This window comes from Thamnophis elegans, chromosome 16, assembly GCF_009769535.1.
Source record: "Thamnophis elegans isolate rThaEle1 chromosome 16, rThaEle1.pri, whole genome shotgun sequence".
NCBI lineage: Eukaryota > Metazoa > Chordata > Lepidosauria > Squamata > Colubridae > Thamnophis > Thamnophis elegans.
Window position 1 is genome coordinate 15,237,176 of NC_045556.1, and position 21,320 is coordinate 15,258,495.

Here is a 21,320-nt window from a genome sequence, read left to right on the forward strand (position 1 = left end):
AAAGTGAGGGCCCCACATAATACAAAGTTGGCTTCCAAAATACAGCAAACGTTACAGGAGCTATGACTAATCTCAGATTCCAAATAATGCAAGTTAAATTGGCATCTCTGCTTCCCACCGAACTGCTATGTAGAAATCAGCCATCCATAAATGAATAGCAGAATGTCTGAATGTATGGCTGATTACAGAGGGGAAAAAGAAGACTTCCGAGAGCCCTGTAATATTCATTAAATACAAAATTTAATAGTTTAATATGCACATTAATTGATAGAATGGAGAAGACCATCTTATACTATCTTGTCATGTCAGGTGGAAAAATGAAGTTGCAACTATGATCAACCCCACAGACAAATTTTAAACTACAGAGCCACAAATGTGTAATTTCAAACTCTTGATTAACTGCAACTAAACTTTGGCCAAAAATCCAGATTCAAAAAAACCCCTCCAGCTCAAACTTAGCTGTTGCTCTAGAATCCTTCTTGAACTTTGCTTTTGTGAATGTTCTTATGGCAATGCTGCAGAGGTGGGTTTGGACCGGTTCAGTTGAACCGGTAGTAACTTGGGGGCCTGGGTCACTGGAACTGACATCGACGCAGACCTGCCATGCCCCCGAACCGGTTCTCCTCTGGCACCGCCATTTTGATCTTCAGTTCTGTGCATGCACAGAACTATTTTCATTGCAAAAATGTAATTTTCCCCCTTTTAAACATTTTGTACACGCACAGACCTTTTAAGGTGCAAATGTGCAGCTTTTAAAAAAAAATGTGCTTGAGACTGTACTGAAACACAAATGCATCTGTGTTTCTAGATTTATCATAGCTGCGAGGAACAGGAAGTATTCCAATTTCCTTTTGGCCTACGGAAAAATCAGATTAGCAGTAAACAATTACATTTTGAAACCCCTAATCTGGTATTTGAACAAGGCCATCATCTGCATACCGTGCCACTTAGCCAGCATATCATAAGAGGATAATGACGTGGGTAGCTTTTATAACCAAAGCTTTATCTTTCTTGAGATCACAGACAGCAGACATGTTTCTCTTTTTGGTATCCCTCAGAATACATCAAAACACTTTGCAGACCTTAATTATAATTAATTGCTACTTCACACACTATAAGGAGATGAACAGTTTTTCTTCTGTTTTTAAAAAAATTCCCCCACTCTACCTTTTCTTTTTTTTCTTTAAATATCCTTTTTTCTTTTTTAATATTTGTTCCCTAAAAGTATTCTTTTTGTTCCATCGAGCAGCAGAAGGAATAGAAGAAACATGAAAAGATCAAGGGGAAAGCAGCTAATCCTTATTGTACTTCGAGATCCTAGGATTGCAGGATATCTGAACCCCCCTTTCTTTTGCCAAATAAATTCTTTTGCCCTAATCACTTCTTGACTATTGCAATGGGCTCTACTATTCAAGGGGCTGTCCTTGAAGCTCCAGTTGGTTCAAAATGCAGTGGCTCGCATGGTTTTGTGCAGACCCCAGTGTGCACATGTATCACCTCTCCTGCAAGAACTGCATTGGCTGCCAAACTGGTTACGGGTGCAATTTAAGGTGCTGGTTGTCACCTTTAAAGTCCTTAAATGGCTTGGGACCAGGTTATCTGAGGGACTCTTGCCAGTCACATCTACCCGACTCATCAGAAAGGGGAGGCAGGGAATGTTTTGGGCTTCATTCCTAATGGAGATAAACTTGGTGGGACACAGAAGAAGGGCCTTCTCCATGGTGGCTCCCTTTCTCTGGAACATCATTCCCCCGGACATTAGAATGGTCCCCACTCTAATACTCTTCCAGAAGGCGCTGAAATCCTGGTTCTGCCAGCAGGCCTGGGGAGCCCAGAGAGGGATGGAGCCCAACCATCTTGTGATCTGTTTTAACCAGGGTGGGGGGTGATTTTGTTATATTGCATTATATTATTTGATTATTTTTGTTAGTTTTTATTGTTTAAATGTGGTTTTATATTGTGTAAGCCGCTTTGAGTTGCCATGGGCGAATAGGTGGCAATATAAATTAAATTAAATTAAAAAATTAAATTAAATTAAATTAAAAAATTAAATTAAATAATTAAATTAATGATTAAATTAAATTAAATTAAATTAAATTATTAAATTACCACTCAAATCAGAATTTCTTTCCTTCAGGATATAAAATTGCTATACGACTGGATTTCTTTCCTGTACTTATTTTCTCCCACAACACATGAAGGGGCTGAATTGCTCTGAAATAAAAATGAGTGGCCTAAACTCACCTGCTAAGTTTTGGTGGCTGAAAGCATCGAAGAACTTGGATATTCCTGTCTTAGTCCAATTCCTTAAACATTTCATGACCTCGACTTTCTTTAAGAAGGGGAAAGCATAGGAATTGTGGTGTATAGGGCACTTTTTTTAGAGAATCAAAACCTAACATCCAATCTAAGTCCCCAAAAGAATAGAAAACATGGGCTGTGTATCCTTTGGTCCATCACCTTTCCCTATGCATTTAGAATGTTAAAATCAAGTCAATCCAATCAGCAATGTAAAGAATAGTGAAGCTTTTTAAGTGTAAATGTAGGTTGCTGCCCATTTACCCACCCCAATCTCATTGCTAAAATCCTCTGGCCGCGATATTTATTTGTCTGTTTCTTTATTTTAATATTTGCTTGTTCCTCTGGCCACAATATTTATTTATTTCAAAGTTTAGAGCATCACCTTATAGCTCCTATCATCAAGTTGATTATTTTTAATGTGGCAGGGGAAAATTACTAAGTGCATCCTGGTGTTATCATATGAACGAGATTAGCTTAATTCAGTATAAATATGAATTAAAACCATTTCATTTTAGCATTTTTTTCTAAGCATTGTCCATTTCTTTGCCTGGACACTTCATCTATTTTCAGGAATATTATTCCCGTTCTTTGTTCTGGGGCATCTTGAGGACAAAGACATTACCTTGGAGAAGAAGGCATGTGATTGCCATACAAAGATAAAGGTAAGGGTTTCCCCTGTCCAGTCATGTCCAACTTTAGGGGGCAGTCCTCATTTCCATTCTGTAGCTGAGAGAGCCAGCATTGTCCAAAGACATTCCTGTGTCCAGCATGATAATAACAATAACAATAGCACTTATAGTGCTTTACAGCCCACTTTAAGTGGTTTACAGAGTCAGCCTATGGCTCCCAACAATTTGGGTTCTCATTTTACCCACCTCAGAAGGATAGAAGGCTGAGTCAGCCTTGAGCCTGGTGAGATTCGAACTGCCAAACTGCAGACAGCTGGTAGTCAGCAGAAGTAGCCTGCAGTACTGCACTCTAACCACTGTGCCACAGTGGCTAACCCAACAATGGTGCATGGAATGCTGTTACCTTCCCACCAAAGTGGTATTTATTTATCTACTTGCATTTGGATGCTTTCAAACTTCTAGGTAGCAGGAGCTAGGGCAAGTAACAGAAAAAAAAATATTTATTCTTTGACAAGGATTTTGTCAAATAGACTTTTCATCCACACTTGGTGGGTTTCTCTTGAAGACCCTCATTCAACTAAACATCAAAGTTCACGTTCAAACTTTCTGTGATCAAAAACCTAGCTACAGTTCCGGCTTTTATTGGATTCCTAAATTGCAACGCGTTGTTTATGATGCTAAACTGATTTTTGGCTCGCCTTTATAATCTTATTCTTTGCAAGAAGGCTTTAAAATAGAGAACAAGTTGACCTGGCTTGCCTAAGACACCCTCTCCTTGGGTAGAAAAGGAAAGGGCAGCAGTATGAAGAAATTGCAGGGAGCATCTTCTTTCATCCTGATCAAAAAGGAGCATCATCTTGCAATCAGAGGCATAATGGCTATATAGAAAAGATCAGTTGGGAGCTATCAGTGATTAGTGCTGCTGTTGCTGGCCTTGACGTCGAAGGAGGGAGAAATGAAATGGGCACATCAACACATGGCCCTTGTTGTACAAGAGACCATCATTGCACACCGACCTATCTGTGGCAGGAAAGGGGTGAAGGAGAGGTGTTGATGTTTGCAAATTACCTTTCACTTTCTCTTCCATCACAACACTTGTCGCAACATCTGGCCCTGTGTGCATGCTGTCTCTGAAGACTATTACACAACCATCTGGTTCTTAGACTGAGCCAGGTGATGCTGGGACTCTTTTCCTGCCAACATTGCAAAGCAGATTAAAGCAGATAGAGCAGGCCCTATCGTCTGCCTGGCTACTTTTCTATGAGTCCAGACAAATGGATATCCAACATCTTCTTAAAAACTTCCAGTGTTGGAGCATTCACAACTTCTGGAGGCAAGTTGTTCCACTGATTAATTGTTCTAACTGTCAGGAAATTTCTCCTCAGTTCTAAGTTACTTCTCTCCTTGATTAGTTTCCACCCATTACTTCTTATCCTACCCTCAGGTGCTTTGGAGAATAGCTTGACTCCGTCTTCTTTGGGGCAGCCCTTGAGATATTGGAAGACTGGTATCATGTCTCCCCTAGTCCTTCTTTTCATTAAACTAGACATACCTAGTTCCTGCAACCGTTTTTCATCAGTTTCATCTTCCAGTCCTCTAATCATCTTTGTTGCTCTTCTCTGCACTCTTTCTAGAGTCTCAAAATCTTTTTTACATCATGGCAACCAAAACTGAATGCAGAATTCCAAGTATGGCCTTACCAAGGCATTATAAAGTGGTATTAACACTTCACGTGATCTTGATTATATCCCTCTCTTTATGCAGCCTAGAACTGTGTTGGCTTTTTTGGCAACTGCTGCACACTGCTGGCTCCTATTTAAATAGTTGTCCACTAGGATTCCAAGATCCCTCTCACAGTTACTACTATTGAACAAGATACCACATGCACAGGTGTGCATTTTGTCTTTTTGCCTAATTCCAATCCCCAAGCCCACATCTGTTTTGTTTTTCCCAAAACTTTGGGGAAGCCAAAAGCTAAACAAAGGTGCAAATCAGAAGAGGGAAATCACACAATCTGCTAAGATTCATACAATAATTTAGCTAAATCATGGCATGAATAGAGCTGGGGGGGGGGGAGTGAAACCATGGTTTCATTCAGTAAAGCTGAGCCACAAAGAAGCAAACAACCACCTTGTGTCCTAGCATACTATATAAACCAAGTCTGATTATTCTCCTTATCCCAGGCTTCACACTTATCTATAGTCAAGAACATGGATATTAAATTTTGCTCTACCGCCCCCGGTTTGTCTTATAAAGAAGGGAGAGGAAAAAAAGTGTGTGCTCTGAATTTTTTTACAAGCCTACAATAGTTAACATCCTGCAAAGTTAAGTAGCAATGGGTTGCTCCCACAAGCCAAAGGCCATCATTGCAGATTTTTTTTTATGCAATACAGTTTACATCTCTAAAGAAATGTTGTTACAATTTGTATTTTAATGCCTCTTTCTCACTATAAGATGTTAGGGAAGTTGTAGTGATAGAAAGAGGCATAGCATGGTAGCTATACTAGTGACAACAATCCCAATGTCTCCAACTTCAATCAACCCCCAGACAGACAAAAATAAATAAAAAAAACTCCCCAGAAAATAAAAGTCAAAAGGGACAGTGGGAGAGAAGTTTAGCAACAACACCAGCTCAAATCAATCTGTCTCACTCAGCAGGAGATGTCTGGCTTCCCAGCCAATGAATAGCACCCAGAAGACCTTCATTAGCAAATCTACATAGCCTCATCGTCCTTTGGCAACTTCTTGTGTTTTGTTTTGTTTTCCAAATGGGAAATATACTGCAAGCTTGTCCTTGGCCAGTTTGATGGTATTGGCTAGTTTCTTCCCCTTGCCTTCTTCACTGGTTACCTCCTGGCAATGGAGCATTGTATCTTCATGAGAACTACCATTCTAGAGCAGTTGGGGTTCTAAGCAATATTTAACTTTAGTACTCTACAGGTAGATTGGATCAAGCTATTTGTTCCGCTTGGTAAGGGTGCTTTAGAGAGTGCAACCCGCTCCAATCTTCTTCCCAGATACCAGCTGATCTCTTCCAGGCTGAGTTTTATCATTTCTCTTATGCTCTACTTAGATGACCATTTGAGAGGCATACTTTTATGTTGGTGGGGAGGGAGAAGCTAGAATGTGTATTTTTGTATGCAAAAATAAGGAATGAAACAGTTAATTTGCACTGATCATTTTAAAATATGCAGAAAAGGCATTAGTACCGGACTTTCTTTTTTAATTAGATGATGCCAAGAAAATATCCATCATATTATGTTGTTTTCACTTGTGCAAACTAGTTATTCAGTGTGTGTGTGTGGGGGGGGGGAAATCTCTGCCCTCCTCTTTCTCCTGCTGTTTGCTCTGCATATATTCATCAAGTTTCCTCAGTTCCAGGTTTTGAGGAAGGACAAGGCACTAAAACGTTCCCAACTAAAGTAAAATATGATGGTAAACAGCCAAGTGGTGTTTGCTGGTATTTCTGCTTCTTGTGAGAAGGAGTTGCAGGCCAGTCAGGGGGATGCAGACAAAGACAGCACTAGGCAAAAGTAATGGAAGAAAAGCAACTGAGTGTTGTGGCCTGTCGGCCACTGGCCCCTCCAGCAGCCAAATCGAAGGAGGAGGTGGCGTGGGAGATGGGGTCAGCATCAGGGCAACCTGGGAGCTCCGAGGGGGAAGAGGGAATGGAGCTGGCAGAGAGAGAGGGGCAGAGCCTGGGCCATTTGTCAGCCCTCAGATGGAGAGTCAACAGCCCCCAGGTATGGAGGTGGCTGATGAAGAAGAGGAGGAACAGCTGGGTCCAGGGCTGACAGGCGGATGTGCAGAAGGCAGAGGAGAGGAGAGCAGTGGAAATATATGGGCTGATCCTTGGGACAGTGAGGCCCCACCCTAGCTCTGGGGATAAAAGCAGTAATAGTTTTCTCTTTCCTTCGCTACCAGTTCAGAACTCACTTGCACGCTCACTTCACTCACACATGGTGTTTCTGTGCATGCTCAGAGCATCTGTGATGGCCAGGTGGGCAGAGCCTCCCGCCGCCACTGCTACCAGTTTGCCAAAACTGGGGCAAACCAGAAGAATACCACCTCTGGATAAAGGCAGGGGGGTGGAAAATAGATGTGGCAGACCACTATTCATCTTCCAGCTGGGCAGACTTGTTAGCCTGGGAGAGAAACTTTTTGCCGGGGTTGCCGGCATTCCTAATAAAGGAATCTTTTGAGTTCACGTCAGAGAGTTTGTCGTGTTTGGGGAGTTGGATCAAAACACTGAGTGGACAATTGGGAGGCCAGGTGGTGGTGGTGGAGGAGGAGGGGAATGTCTGGACCCCAGGGACATCCAATTGCTCTCTGTGGCAAAAGTGGAACATGGGGCTGCCCTTGAAGAGTATCCGGCGACTTCAGCTAGTCCAGAATGTGGCCGCGCGAGCGATCGTGGGTGCACCTCGTTTCACCCACATAACACCTATCCTCCGCGAGCTTCACTGGCTACCTGTCGATCTCCGGGTGCGCTTCAAGGTGCTACTTGTCACCTACAAAGCCCTGCATGGTATTGGATCTGGGTACTTGAGGGACCGCCTACTGCCAATTACCTCCACTCGACCAATTAGATCCCATAGATTAGGCCTCCTCCGAGTTCCATCAGCCGGTCAATGTCGACTGGCAACCACGCGGAGGAGAGCCTTCTCGGTGGCAGCTCCGACCCTATGGAACGATCTCCCCGTGGAGATTCGTACCCTCACCACCCTCCAGACCTTCCGCGTAGCCCTTAAAACCTGGCTGTCCTGACAGGCCTGGGGCTAAAGACCTTAACCCCACCCGAATTGTATGAATGTTGTGCTTTTAACAATGTATTGTCTTATGTGTTTAACTTGGTTTGTCCTCCCCCCTTTGAACTGTGAGCCACCCTGAGTCCCCCCAGGGAAAAGGGCGGCATACAAATAAAATACCTATACCTATACCTATACCTATGTCACAGTTGCCGACGGCCAGGGGGCCAAAACAATCCTCTGTAATAGTACTTCTTAGAGTAGGATATATGGAAACAAACCAATGAGTTTTGCAGAAATGCACATTTGCACATGCACACCAGATGCGACTGGAATAGTAGTAGTAGTACATCAGTGCATTCCAAACAAAGCCTGTGATCATTAATTATTGATGGAACTGGTTGCTGCCTAATTTGGAAAACATCTCAGTCACCAGTTGCTAAATGCCTCTTTTCTGCAGCTGAGCCTTGCAAAACTACACTTAATCGTCTTGGTTTTTCTTTTAATTTCAATTTGGGTTCTTTCTCTCTCTCTCTCTTTCTCTCTCTCTCCTTAATATGCACACACATGTATATACTTCCAAATGCTTTTTTAAAACGTTGACTTGTGCTTAAGTATATCATTCACAAATGGATTGCTTTGTTTTTGAATGAGTCAGTTACTGTATAATAAACAAACTGAATTAAGCCTCTGAATACGTTTCCGTTTGGTAATCTGGCTTCAAACAATGCTGGGAACTGACTGGCATCCCAAATAGGGAATAACCTTATATACACTGAAAAGAGCCAGTTTGGTGTAGCAGTTAAGGCATCAGACTGGAAACGGGCAGATTGTGAGTTCTAGCCCCACTTTAAGCACGAAACCAGCTGGATGACCTTGGGCCAGTCACTCTCTCTTAACCCTGGAAAGCAGACAATGGCAAATCCCTTCTGAAAATGCTGCCTAAAAAATTGCAGGGACATGTCCAGGTTTACAGACCCAATTTGGTGTAGTGTTTAAAGCACCAGGTTGTCGAATCCAGAAATTTGGACTGCATAGTCTTCAGTATGATGATAAAAGCTAGATGCTTAATGGAATATTAAACAGTTTCATGCTTGCTAGCTATCTCAGTGAAGTTCTCCAGACCTGAACATGGATGCAGGATAACATAAACTTTCCTTTAAGTTAAGCTCAATGTCTCATGACTCCAAGGAAGGGCATATGAACATAGCCTCCATAAAGACAACCTTTATAGAAGTAAGTTTGCAAAATCTTTGGGTTTTCCATTATCAATATCCTAGAAGACGCAGTGGTTCAGTGGCTAACACACTGAGTCAGTAGTTCGACAGTTCGAATCCCTAATGCCACATAACGGATTGGCTCCTGTGACTTGTCCCAGCTTCTGCCAACCTAGCAGTTCGAAAGCACGTAAAAAATGCAAGTAGAAAAATAGGAACTACCTTTGGTACGGGGAACAGCGTTCCGTGTGCCTTTGGCATTTAATCATACCAGCCACATGACCACAGAGATGTCTTTGGACATCACTGGTGCTTTGGCTTTGAAACAGAGATGACCACTTCCCCCTAGAATCGGGAACGACTAGCACATCTCTATCTATCTATCTATCTATCTATCTATCTATCTATCTATCTATCTATCTATCTATCTATCTATCTATGTGTGTATATATATATATGTGTGTATATATATATATGTGTGTGTGTATATATATATATATATATATATATATATATATATATATATATATATATATATATATATATATATATATATATATGTATGTTGTATTTGTGCTGATAAATAAATAAAGGGAGACTAGTATAGATCTATTTCAAGCTATTTAGCTCTCATCAGCTAGCCATACCCTTACTGGGATTTATATATGATAGATATAGATATAGATATAGATATAGATATAGATATAGATATAGAGATAGAGATAGAGATAGAGATAGAGATAGAGATAGATACAGAGATAGAGATAGAGATAGATACAGAGATAGAGATAGAGATAGAGATAGAGAAAGAGATAGAGATAGAGATAGAGATAGACAGAGAGACAGACAGAGAGACAGACAGACAGACAGACAGACAGACACATAATAGTTTTCAAGAGATATTTTTCCCAGTTGTGGTTGCAAGAGGAGCAATAGATTTTAGAAAGCAAAAGACAAAGATCATATTCTAATGAAACGTGTGTAAAAATTGGGAGAAGAGTTATTGCATTTGATATGATTAGACAACCACTCCCAAAACTATATCCTTATGTAATAAGTAGAATTAAATCAATCCCTTTCATTGTTGTTACCTGCATGGCTATTCAATCATAAACCTGTCACATTTGATTTCTGCAAATATTGGTAGAAGCCAATAATGATTTGTCTGAGTGCATTTATGTATGCTACATTCCTCAAAATATGCATTTTGTATGCAAATTCACTCAACTTGACATATGTTCTCATGATGTTCTCATTCAGAATGCACCTTCCTTGATAGGTATCTATTCTTTAAATTGAAAACTGGACCCTAATTTTCAGTATTGCCCAATCTGAAGGGTTTTTTTTCCTGAAAAACATATTCATCTAAACATTGAATAGTCAATTGAACTTAAAAATAGGAACCAAACAAATATCTAGGGCTGTAAGACACATTGCCCACAGGTGCCATTATACCAAGAGTTCCTGGGGAAATAATTAACTCTTCATAGATGACAATTCTTGTGTGAAGAGCAGGAAAGAAAATGAAAGCATCTACATTCTCAACAGACAGATTAATTTAATAGTTCTGCCTCTTGTGGATATGTGCTTCATTCATTCTCCAACCTCTTGCGATTCTGCTGCCATGGGGATGGGACTCCATTTAAAGGGAATGAACTGAAGGTAAAGTTAGGGCAAACATAAGAGCTTTAGAGGGACTGTTTCCATTTTCCATCATGGGTTTGTCTCTAGTTCAGGGGTGTCAAACTTGATTTCATTGAGGGCCACATCGGGGTTGTGTTTGACCTCGGGAGGGGGGGACATGGCCATGGTGAGCATGGCCAGTTCGACGTCACTTGTGTCAGGGGCGCCTGTGGTGGCCCGACTGCTCTGACAGGGAAAACGGGCTCACAAGCTCTGTTTTCGGCTGCGATGGCCTCTTGCAATCCTCTGCCAGTGAAAACGGAGCTCAGGGTTGCCACACATGGCCCTCATGAGCTCTTTTTCCAGCTGCGATGGCCTCCTGCAACACTCTGCCAGTAGGGGGCTCTGTTTTTGCTGGCAGAATCACCACGGGCCGGTCCAACATTATTATCACAAACTGCTCCAAATGGGATGAGGAGATGATGGTATATTGCTCACCCTTTATCTCCCTGTTTTTTTCTTCCGATGTATTGTATGTGATGCTGAATTTGGCTCAGTGCATCTTCTTATGATAATATGAAGATAACTATGATAATAGGAAAGCTTTTTACTTTTGGAATAATTCTGAGGTAGGGATAGGTGAAAATGATGATATTTCCAAATAGTATCATGGCAGATAGGAATACTGTATGTAATACTTTTTTTTTGGGGGGGGGGGAATATAATGACATATATCTCGATACTCAGAGGAAAAAATCTCTTCTCAATTCAATATATAAGTGCTTCTACAACCTCCCCTTATTCCTGAAAAGTTGTCAATCAGTGTCTGCTACCTGCTTAATATAGGCTGGTGAACATGGACACTAACCTCACAATCAATCCAAAGCTACGAGTGGCACAAAGAGCCATGGGATGATACCGGCTCAGCATGACAAGACAAGATAGAAAGACCGCACAAGGGTTAGATAACAAAAGAAAGCATACAATATCATCAAGAGAGAAAAAGAATGGAAATGGAAATGGAAATGGAAATGGGCTGGTTACATAGCAAAAAGAACTGATGGCAGTAGACCAAGGCAGTCATGGAATGGATCCCACTCGATCCAAAGTTTGCCACAAAAGGAAAACCTAAACTAAGATGGATCAACTACATCAGCAGGTATTGAAGGCACAACTAGCAAAAGAAAGCCCAGGACTGTATGGGTTGCAAACAGGGGTGGGATTGAAAATTTTAACAACTGGTCCTCTGCCTGGTTGCTGGGTGTGTGTGGCCTACCTAGCCTCCTCACTGCCAGGGGGGTGTTTTTCACCCTCCCCAGGCTGCGGAGGCTTTCCCTCATCTCACTGGCTCAGGGTTGACTCAGCCTTCCATCCTTCCGAGGTGGGTAAAATGAGGACCCAGACTGTGGGGGCGATATGCTGACTCTGTAAACCACTTAGAGAGGGTTGAAAGCCCTATGAAGCGGTATATAAGTCTAACTGCTATTGCTATTGCTATAGCCTCCAGGAGGGTGAAAACAACCTCTCCCAGGCTCTGGAGGCCCTCTAGAAGCCAAAAATGGGCGAGTTTCCAGACTTCTGGAACTTCCAGTAACCCCGTTTTTTGCCCTCCCACAGCCTCCGCGAGGGCCCTGCACTTACCTGGCATGATGAACGGGCCGCATGGAGACTCCTGGGAGAGGTGGGGCAGGGTGGGCCAGCCGATCCTTGCAACAACCAGTTCAGCGAATCAGATGCAAATTAGCATCCGGTTCACCCAAACCAGTACGAACCGGCTGAATCCCACTCCTGGTTGGAAACATGCGGAAGAAGGCTTCATCCTGTCATAGATAGACAATGGCTAAAATGATGATGATGGTGGTGAATGGCCTATAGTTCTAGTCTGTGTTGTCTATATCCACAAGCAGATTATTTTTTTCTTTGTTACTTCTCTAGCCTTGAATTTGACCAAGAATTTTCAGTAACAGCCAACCAACTACCTCTCATATTTCAAAAAGGGATTTAGTTTCTTGTTCTTTGATCAGTGCCTAAATGGGAACCTTGAGCTTGTTGATTAGATTTATACCCCATGTCTTTTCAAGAACTCAAAGTAGTGTGCTCTCTCTTGTAATTTAATTCCTCCTTTATTCATTAATACACTGGCCCAGTGTCATTTGGTGTCCTTGTGTTGCTTGGAGAAGATTTGAATCAGATTCTCCTTGTTTCCAATCCAACATTCTAACCAAAGTACTTCCAGAAAGAAATCCAGGTAACTAACTAGAAAATGTACATGACTGGAAAGAGATTATGAATGATAACTACACTTGAATTCTCCTGAATGGTAGAATACTCTAATATGAGTAGCATAAAATCCACATGAATAAATCAAGACCCTATAAAAAGCTGACATCACTCTTCCCACTGTTTCTCCCTTTCCCACACTGCTTTTCTTTCTTCTTCTTTATTTCTTTTTTTCTTTTTTTTTTTTTCCTTTTTTGTTTTATTTTTTTTTTTTTCTTTTTTTTTTTTTTTTTTCTTTCTTTCTTTTCTTTTTTCTTTTTTTCTTCTTTTTTGTTTTTTTTTTCTTTTTTTTCTTTCTTTTTCTTCTTTTCTTTTTCTTTCTTTCTTTTCTTCTTTTTCTTCTTTCCTTCCTTTCCTTCCTCCCAACCTCCCTTCCTCTTTTTCATTCTTTCCTTCCTTTTCTTCCTTCTTTTGAGAGTTTTGCTGTAGGCAACTGATTATAACACAACACCACACAGATTCAAGAGTGTTTTTTTTTTAATATAATAACAGGAACAGGGTGCTAAATTAACAATGGACAGGGAATTAAAAGCTCACTTATTATCAATCCTTCAAAGTAGGCCAGGTTAGTGAAATTGCCAGCATGTCACTCCCACCCTCTTATACTCAGAGAGTAAGGCAGAGTAGCTTTCTAATGTTTTCTTCCTCCTTGGGCGTAATTCATGTTTTACTAATTGCTATAAAATAGTTTGTCACATCATTTTTTATGGTTTTTCTACACTTTACAGCATGCATATTTGGGGAAAAAAGGAGGGAGATATCAGTATATTTAGTAAAAGAGCATGAAAGAATTGTGGCGAGATGGAAAATATTCTTCCTTAAAAAACAGTGTAAAAGGCTAGCAGTTGTGTACACTTGCGCGCACACACACATGTATAAACCCTAAGCAATAACAACAATTCCCTATGGAAGTAAGAAATAGCTCCCAATTAATTATGCATGCTGTGCAAGAGATGTAACCCAGTTTCCGAATGAAAACCCACAAGAAACAAAGGGAAAAAAAGTCATATGTTGGTGATAGCTTCATTGTCCTCCTAACTTTGAGAAGGATATAGGAGACCACAGGGCTTGCTTTAAAGTTGTCCTCAACTCTTCCTGCTAAAACATTTCTTCAGAAAAAAGGGAGATCAGCAATTCTGTCGATAGTTTCCAGAGAGACTCATATATTTTGCAGTCTTTCCTATCACTCACTGGTCATTGAATTTGCAGCTAGAACAAATGCTAGAGGTTGACACATCAAAGCAACACTCTGAAGAAGATCATTATTGTGTCTGCCCTGAGAAGCCATGTAAACCATTGAAGCCTCAGGCAAGCAGATGGTGGGAGGGAGGCGGGTGGCTACAAAATATGACATCCCCCTAAAATAAGACCTAATAGGTCTTTTGGTCCAAAAAACAAACAAACCCCAAATAAGACCCAGTCTTATTTCCGGGGAAACACGATATGTACATCCTCCTCGTGAGAAAATAGTCTAGTCCTTTTGATATTCTATGCATCCTTCCCAAAAAAAACCAACACCTTTTATGCTCTTCATGCATGCCTAAACTGGTAGGATTTGATCTTGGCTAAGACAGTATATAAAGGTAGGTAGGCAACAGAGGTGGTATTCAGCAGGTTCTGACCAGTTCTGGAGAACCAGTAGCGGAAACTGGTAAATACCACATCTGACTAGCCCTGTCCCCATATATTCTCTGCCTCCTGAGTCCAGATGATCTGGAGGAAATGGGATTTTGCAATAAACTTCCTCTGGAGTGGGGAAGGAATGGAGATTTTACCCTGCCACGCCCACCAAACCATGCCATGCCCCCAAACCATGCCACGCCCACCAAACCATGCCACACCCCACAAGCCATGTCCACAGTACCAGTAGTAAAAAAAAATGAAAAATTGAATCCCACCACTGTAGATAGGTAGGCAGGCATGGCAGGCAGATCTCCATAGAAAACAAAAGAAAGAAAGTCCTACATGCCTCTAAAAAATAAATACAAAAGCCAGGTTAGGGTTAGGGTTAAGGTTAGTGTTAGTGTTAGTGTTAGAGTTAGGGTTAGGGTTATGATGTACAACTAGCAATCTACTTCAAAAATGCTGCTGTTCTTCTTAATTTGTCCTGGTCTAAGATGACAATAAAGAACTCTAGAATCAGATTCTTTCCGCTTACCATTCAACTAAGCCACAAATTCAGGAATTTTGCATGGGTCTCCAGGGTTCATAAAATGTTCTCAATTTCACTTCATTGTCCAGAAAAATCAAAGAATACATTGGATCCAAAATTATCCTTTTACGAGTGAAGGAATGAACTTCTTTCTTCTTGGGGATGATTATTTCTAACTTTTCCCCCCAAATACCATATATGTATTACTGAATTATTTTCTCTGCCTTGTTGTTCCTTCCGACACTCAAAGGTGGCTTATAACCATTCAGAAATGGCTTGAAACCATTTAAAATAATACCAAGTGCAATATTGCATTTTGGAATCTACTATTGTAGCCCCATCATCTCCACCATCTTTTCCACAATAGCAATTAAGAAGGGTAGATCTCATCATGATTCTCCTGGCATTTTGCAGCTAAAGTTATTTGGAGGTCCTAAACAAAGTATTGTGTTTAAGGTGTGACCATTTCTTTAGTTTTGTGGATCATCTCAGATGATCAACAATGATCAAACATTAAGGAGGAACATCAAGATCCAATCTACTCCTTCTTCCTCTACACAAAGAAGAAATGGAGATGGAACACCTTAGTAGCCTCATAGCCTCTTCTCCATTAAATGTTTTGTGTTTTCATTGCAGGGCCTATCAGGACACTTCCAAAGAAGTAGTAAGGCCTAGAATGCTTAGACGTGGGATCTACCATCTTTTCATTATAAACCTAGCAAAGTAGTAAATCCCTAAATTGCCTGGGAAGTGGGAAAATAAAGCTTTCATTGACCTTATGTTTGAATTATGGACTTTCCAGTCTCAGGTGGTTGACCTGAATTTTAATCTACTTGTTGTTGACTTCCAATTTAAGACAATTATTTTTCCACCAGGCATTGGAATCTGCTGTGCTGAGAATTTTAGTGACATATTCCTTCTTTTAAAACAGCTTTAATTACCATGTATATTGGTTTCTTATGACATCTTCAGCTTCAAGTACAGCTTATGAAGCATTCAATTTGCAATGGGAAAGCAGGATGTCAGCTACCAGAGGTTCTAGTAACAGCAACGTGGCCAGCCTGAAATGTCCTGACTCCAGCATAACAAAAGAATCAAAACATTATAATTACCCATTAAAAGAAGTAATCTGCAACTTTTAATATTATAAACTTGAAATAGCAATTATTTCCCCAGCAGCAGATTCAGCTTGGGAAGATAGTTTCATAATTACAGTGTACAGACTAGAAACATCTTTCCTTTGCAGTCGCCAGTTGCCATAAACAAAAAGTCTTAAGAAGAGGATAAGTAATCTAAATTGAAGTCTAATATACAAAAAATAGAAGGAAGAAACTGACAGATGTCTTCCCCTTAGTTCATCAGAAAAAAATATTTTTATCTAATATTATCTATTATTATCTTCAATACTGTTATTTTAAAAAGATTGTGAGACTTTGAAAAGGATGCAGAAAAAAACAACAAAGATGATTAGGGAGCTGGAGGCTAAAACATAGGAGGTACCGTTGCAGGAATTGGGTATGCCTAGTCTAGTGAAAAAAAGGACCAGGGGGGACATGATAGCATGTCCGAGAATTCATGACTGGCAGAGATATGGTAACAAGGTCAGCCAATGTATAGGGCTTAGTAACAAGGTCAGCCAATGGGAGCTGAGACAGTAAGGAGCCTGGGTGTGGATTAGCTCTGAGAACTGAAACTGAAACTAGTCTGTGCTGAGAAGTAAACTGGCCTGCAGCCTGCTGCTCTGATCTGAAACTGAAGAACCACTCTTGGTATTGTATATATTACTTCATTTGTTATTATGTATATAAAGAGAAGTTAATGAATCCTGGTGAATCAGTCACCTGATTTGATTTCTGCAACAAACTCTGACATAGCAGCATTCCAATATTTGAGGGTTGACCATAAAGAAGAGGAGGTTAACCTATTTTACAAAGCACCAGAATGCAATGCAAGAAATAATGGACGGAAACAATGGTAATCAAGGAGAGAAGCAACTTAGATCTAAGGAGAAACAGAGAGAACAATTAACCACTGGAAGGCTTGTCTTCAGAAGTTGTGGGTGTTCCATCACTGGAGGCTTTTAAGAAGAGACTGGACAACTACAGGTCTGAAATGGTATAGGGTCTCCTGCTTGAATAGGGGGTTGGTCTAGAAGACCTCCAAGGTCCCTTCCAACTCTGTTTTTCTGTTATTCTGTTAATAGTACAGGGAAGACACAAAATGAAACACCCCCCTACCCCACCTTCAGAGAAAGGACTTGGTCTTGCAGAATTCATCCTTTTCAGGTTAAAAAAAGTGGAGCTTGCTAAAGGAGCAGACTGGACATAATAATTTAGAGTATCTCAGATTGTCTAACTTTATTGCAATTACTTGCTTTCTTAGCCGTTTCCACGAAGCTTCAGAAGATACTGTTCCAGGTCACCAGTTCCAGTTCTTTGTGTCAATGTGTGAGTATCCCTACATGATCTTTGATATGGCAAGTGTTCTCATATCTCAGGGGCTGCCACAAAGAAGAGGGAGTCAAACTATTGTCCAAAACACCTGAGAACAGGACAAGAAGCAATGGGTGGAAACTAATCAAGGAGAGAAGCAACTTAGAACTAAAGAGAAATTTCCTGACAGTTAGAACAATTAATCAGTGGAACAGCTTGCCTCCAGAAGTTGTGAATTCTCCAACACTGGAAGTTTTTAAGAAGAGATTAGATAACCATTTGTCTGAAGTAGTGTAGGGTTTCCTGCCTAAGCAGGGGGTTGGACTAGAAGACCTCCAAGGTCCCTTCCAGCTCTGTTATTCTATCACATTATTATGTTCCATATAATGAGATATTAATGCAGCCTAATGGAAAAACATTAATGTGTAGTCCTTGATGCTCTCTGAGCTTAGTGGTTTTATTGCAGATGTTTCATTACCAAACTAGGTGACATCAACAGTACACTGAAAGAAAAACACCAAGCTCAAAGAGCACTAAATACCTCATCGTTCAACCCTGAGCTACAAATATTCTCTTCTACGGAGACATTAAGTGGCAAAATTTGTATGATGTTACAAACATGGTTGAATAAATTCAAGCTATTCAAGCTGAGAATTTAATTTTTAATTCTTAAGAATCAAGTCCCAAAAAATATAGTCTAGTTTAAAAAAAAACACTTATGGCCCATCTTCATTTCATTAATTTGAGCACAAGATCTGGTCTAATTTGATATCCAAAGTCACCCAGTAAACTTTATAGTTCATGTGGATTTGTAGCAGATCTTCCTATTCTAAGTCCAACATGTGAAACATAATACGGTAGTGGTCTAACTTTCTCTCGCATTTAAATTGTTCAGTCTCATGTGCTTCCTATCTTATTTATGAAGAGGTGCATGCATTTAAGTTCATTCTTGTTTTTAGAAAGGCACAAAAGAAATTCTCACTGATTACTAGGGAGAATTTATGAATATCTCAGATTACTCCCCTACCTCCAATCCAGCAATGAAAAAATTGATATTACTCTACCAGTTATGTACAAAATCCCAGCAAACAAACATAACGTGTGCTGCAAAAATGTCAAAGAATTCCATAACGCTGTATGAACCGGACAGCATTTGCATGACAGAATAATCCTTACAGCTTCTGGGGAATTTTTGGATGTTACAACTTCAATTACCTTAAGGCAGAAATTCCAAATTGCCTGAACTTTAGTCACTGGAAAGTCTAAATGCATTAGGTATCCTCTCTGTTAACCAAGATCAGCGATTCCCACTGTGCAAACAGAATTCACTTTGATTCCAATAAACAATTTAAATGAAAGCATGTGCGCTCTGAACCAATCAGAAATTAGTTTCCATCTAATATACACTTTTGCTGCCACCTACTGAGAATACAATGTAGTGATAACTTGTCCTTTTAAACAGTGATGGGGAAGTATTTTCTGCTTACTGTATATACTCGAGTATAAGCCTAGTTTTTCAGCCCACTTTTTGGGCTGAAAAAAGCCGCCTCGGCTTATACTCGAGTCAGTGAAAAATTTGCCCAAAATGGAGGAGAAAAAGGGGCGGGGCCATGCCGCTGGGTGACACTCGTGAATGGCCCAGTGCCCCTGTGAGTTTCCCCTCCCTCTGTGTCAGTTTGCCGCGCAGCGCGGACCGCACCATCCCCCCTCCTCACGTTCTAATGTAATGCAGGGCTGTCTTACGATTCCCCTTCCTCCCCCTCCTGCCGCTCTGCAACGATGTCCCACCTCCTCCTTGTTATGGCAAGCAGCCACATAGCGATGTCCCACCTCCTCTGGTACAGTGATCCAATGATAGGAATCACTGTGCCGTGTGTCATAGGAGGCGGGACATCGCTCCCGCGGCTGCACGGGACATCATCATCACAGCGGGACATCAGCATCATGAGGTGAGTGAAGTATTTCATTGAATACACCGCTAGTTTACTGTTTTTCTTTGAAATAAATATTCAAAAACATTATTGGTATCTATTTTTATTTTGAAATTTACCGGTAGCTGCTGCATTTCCCACCCTAGGCTTATACTCGAGTCAATAACTTTTCCAGTTTTTTGTGGTAAAATTAGGTGCCTCGGCTTATATTCGGGTCGGCCTATACTCGAGTATATACGGTATTTCATTTCATTTATTTAGTTTGTCAAACATGTAAAAGACAACAGATATAAGTATAAACTTAAATATGAACACACAGTAAATGGGTATGAATAAATGGAGACAGTAGGATAGGGACAATAGGCTTACAGACCTCTTAGGAATGGAATGAGGTTGACAATAGACAGCCTTAAATTAAAATTATGGGGGTTTGGGGATGTAACAATAGAGTCAGGTAGTGTATTCCAGGCATTGAATACTCTGTTGCTGAAGTCGTATTTTCTGCAATTGAGTTTGGAATGGTTTACCTTGAGTTTGTATCTATTTTTGCTTATGTATTATTGTGGTTGAAGCTGAAGTAAGCATTGACAGGTAGGACATTGTGGTGAATAATTTTGCATAGGCAGTGTAGTTCTAGGTTTTCCAAGCCCAAAATTTCAAGCCTGCTGGCATAGGGTATTCTATTGTGAATAGAGGAGTTAAGTACTTTTCTTATGAAATACCTCTGGACTCTCTCAATTGTATTAATATCCAATATACAGTGTGGATTCCAGGAAGGCGAGCTGTGCTCGAGAATTGCTCTAGCAAAGGTTTTGTATGCCCTAGTTAGCAGTACAATATTACTAGAGAGGAACTTTCACAAGATTAGGTTAACAACTCTTAATGCTTTTTTGGCTTTTTGGCAATGCTGTTACAGTGGGCTCTGGCACTTAGATCTTTTGAGATGAGTACTCCAAGGTCCTTGACAGAGTGAGGGTCATCTACAAGGTCATATCCACCCAGCTTGTATTTGGTGTTCTGATTTTTTTTGCCAATGTGTAAGACAGATAATTTGTTGGTTGAGATTTGGAGTTGCCAATTGTTTGACCATTCTGACACCTTATTACCTTAACAATGTTTTCGGACAATACTGGTCAATGTTGTCATACCTGTCTTCATATGTGAGACAGGAAACACTTGAGACGGGATGATTTAAATGCACAGAACATTAGGTCACTGCCATAGTATGCTTAAAATGTTGGCATTGGAATAGGGAGACCCATTTCAAATCCAAATGCTGGGTAACTTTAGGACATCATTCTCTGTCAGCTGAGTTTACCTGAGAGAGTTCCTTTGGGCATAAAAATAGATATTATTGCTTTATTACCCTTGTCATTTCAAACCAAGATTCATAGCCATAGTCAGTCATACTCACTCCTCTTTTCTGCCACTAATGTTTTATTCCAACCAGAGTTGACTCAACTTAAGAATTCCCCTGGGAGAACATATTTTTTTGGAAGCTCAGAGGATTACTGGCTGCCAGGCAAGAAGACATACATCTTCAACAGTCCATTGACATGAAAACAGAGGCAGACCCTTTAGAAGGAAAGAGCCCCTTGTACCTAGATCAAAAGGTGGCAACTGTAAACTGAGTTGAAGGCCTGGCAAAGGTCAAGACCAGCAACCCAATAAAGAACTGACAAATACAAGGGAAGAGAGAAAAGATAGAAGTGGGAAGTCAATAAATAAGCAAACTGAACTATCTTCTGAATGCACTTTGCTTCTTGGAGTCTATTTGCCTACCTGTCTGCTTCTTGATCAGTCTATTGGCAGGAGGTGGGATGAAGATAGGAGCTCAACCCATTGTGTGGAGCTCAGGTCTCGAACCTGGGTTTCTGGCTTTGCAGCCGACAAGGCCAGCATCTTAACTGCTGAGCCACTATGACGTCCCTCAGACTGAAAGCTGGCAAGAAAAGTCCTAATGGCACTTTGATGACAGAACCAATTCCCAAGAGTGGTGATGGGTTC

General features: G+C 40.7%; 1 protein-coding gene across 1 annotated transcript in view; it reads right to left on the bottom strand.

Moving 5' to 3' along the window:
• The window catches only part of AGBL1 (ATP/GTP binding protein like 1), a 391,004-nt gene that overhangs the window by 48,351 nt on the left and 321,333 nt on the right, over window positions 1-21,320 (bottom strand). The window lies entirely within an intron of this gene.